The sequence below is a fragment of the Eriocheir sinensis genome, chromosome 50, assembly GCF_024679095.1.
Source record: "Eriocheir sinensis breed Jianghai 21 chromosome 50, ASM2467909v1, whole genome shotgun sequence".
Taxonomy (NCBI): Eukaryota; Metazoa; Arthropoda; class Malacostraca; order Decapoda; family Varunidae; genus Eriocheir; species Eriocheir sinensis.
In genome coordinates, this window is record NC_066558.1 from 663,762 (window position 1) to 666,261 (window position 2,500).

Genomic DNA, 2,500 nt, shown 5'->3' on the forward strand with positions numbered 1-2,500 from the left:
CAGTGTGTTAATTAGTCTGTATCTGATGTGTTTTTTTCTGATAATTAAGAAAAGTGAAATAATTAGTCGTTTCAATTAGTACATATAGATTAATTAGTGAGTGGTGATTGGGTCTTCTAATGAGCTCAGGTGTAAAGGATAATTAGTGTGCGTTGACCAGGTGTAGTCCTCATGTTAATTGAGGAAAGGTGAGGTAATTAGGCATCTTAATTAGCCCAGGTGTTAAAAATAGCGTGTTTTAGGTGTCAAATTAGGTCAAGGGCTAATTACGTGTGTTAGCGAGGTAGTATAATTAGTCCACGTAAGGTAATTAAGGAAAGGTAAGGTCATTAGCTGTCTTAATGAGCTCAGATGTGTTAGAGAAGACGTGTTTTGGTCAGGTATCTAAATTATTCCAGGTAGTAATTATGTGTGTTAATGAGGTTGTTTAATTGCTTCAGGTAGGGTAATTAAGGAAAAGCAAGGTAATTAGCTGTCTTAATGAGCTCAGCTGTGTTAGGGAAGACGTGTTTTGGTCAGGTATCTAAATTATTCCAGGTGGTAATTATGTGTGTTAATGAGGTTGTTTAATTGCTTTAGGTAAGGTAATTAAGGAAAAGCAAGGTAATTAGCTGTCTTAATGAGCCCAGATGTGTTAGAAAAGACGTGTTTTGGTCAAGTATCTAAATTATTCTAGTTAGTAATTATGTGTGTTAATGAGGTATAGCTTAATTCCTTCAGGTGGGGTAATTAAGGAAAGGTAAGGTCATTAGCTGTCTTAATGAGCCCAGATGTGTCAGGGAAGACGTGTTTTGGTCAAGTATCTAAATTATTCTAGTTAGTAATTATGTGTGTTAATGAGGTATAGCTTAATTCCTTCAGGTGGGGTAATTAAGGAAAGGTAAGGTCATTAGCTGTCTTAATGAGCCCAGATGTGTCAGGGAAGACGTGTTTTGGTCAGGTATCTAAATTATTCCAGGTGGTAATTACGTCTGTGTTAATGAGGTTGTTTAATTGCAGAAGGTTATTAGCTGTCTTAATGAGCCCAAATGTGTTAGGGAAGTCGTATTTTGGTCAGGTATCGAAATCATTCCAGGTGCTAATGAGGTAGTTTAATTGCTTCAGGTAGAGTCATTAAGGAAAGGTAAGGTCATTAGCTGCCTTAATGAGCCCAGATGTGTTAGGGAAGACGTGTTTTGGTCAGGTATCGAAATTATTCCATGTAGTAATTACGAGTGTGTTAATGAGGCGTGTAATTGCTCCAGGTTTAACACAGGTGATAATTAGAAGCAGAAGGAAAATGAATTAAAGGAGGAGGAAAGAAGGAGGAGAAAAGTAGACCTAGAAGGAAGTGAAGGAGAGGAGGAGGAGGAGGAGGAAAAGTAGAAACAGAGGAAAGGGAGAGAAAGAAAAGGAAATGGAGGGAAAGAAAGACAAATTGGTGTTAAGAAAGAGAGGGAAAGAAGGAAGAAAGAAAGGAAGGAAGGAAGGGAGGAAGTAAGGAAGGAAGTAAGGAAGGAAGGAAGGAGGTAAGAAAGGAAGGAAGGAAGGAAGGAAGGAAGGGAGGAAAGAAGGAAGAGGGAAAACAAAGAATAATAATAATAATAAGAAAAAAAAGAAAGAAGAAAGAAAAGAAGGCAGAAGAGAAGAAAAAAAAACGAGGAAATAAAAACAAAAATAAACGGGGAAAAAAAAAAAATGGAAACACTGGTGGTGGTGGTGGTGGTGGTGGTGGTGTTGAAAGGGTTAGCGAGTGGTGATGAGTGGTGGTGGTGGTGGTGGTGGTGGTGAGGCGGGGGTGGGGTGGGGTGGGGTGGGGGGGGGGGGGTCAGCCCCACACGACTCCTGCACCGGAAGTGATTTATGTCTATCGATGGCGCTGTCTGTCTGTCTGTCTGTCTGTCTGTCTGTCTGTCTGTCTGTGTCTCTCTCTCTCTCTCTCTCTCTCTCTCTCTCTCTCTCTCTCTCTCTCTCTCTCTCTCTCTCTCTCTCTCTCTCTCTTGTTATTTCATTTATATTTATCTTTATTTTTTCTTATTTTTCGTCTCTCTCTCTCTCTCTCTCTCTCTCTCTCTCTCTCTCTCTCTCTCTCTCTCTCTCTCTCTCTCTCTCTCTCTCTCTCTCTCTCTCTCTCTCTCTCTCAACGGAAGCTAGCTCACGCCCATTCAAACTTTATCTTATGAATGAATGGGGAGCGTGTGTGCGTGTGTGTGTGTGTGTGTGTGTGTGTGTGTGTGTGTGTGTGTGTGTGTGTGTGTGTGTGTGCGTCAGTGTGGTGGTCGTGGTGGTCGTGAGAGGTCATACACACACACACGCACACACATACACATGTCTAGTTTTGATAACTGTGTGTGTATGTACGTGTGTGTGTGCGTGTTTGTGTGCGTGTAGTTAGCTCTGATATATGCGTACATGAACTAATTAAGACGTGTAAGTATTTGAAGCTTGTCGCATTACATCGTTCAACACACACACACACACACACACACACACACACACACACTCATGACTTTTTATTTTA

The 2,500-nt window shown here is 40.9% G+C and overlaps 1 protein-coding gene across 2 annotated transcripts in view; it reads left to right on the forward strand.

Moving 5' to 3' along the window:
• Positions 1-2,500, forward strand: part of LOC126982088 (Krueppel-like factor 15) — a 12,251-nt gene that overhangs the window by 2,094 nt on the left and 7,657 nt on the right. The gene's annotated exons all lie outside the window — the stretch shown is intronic.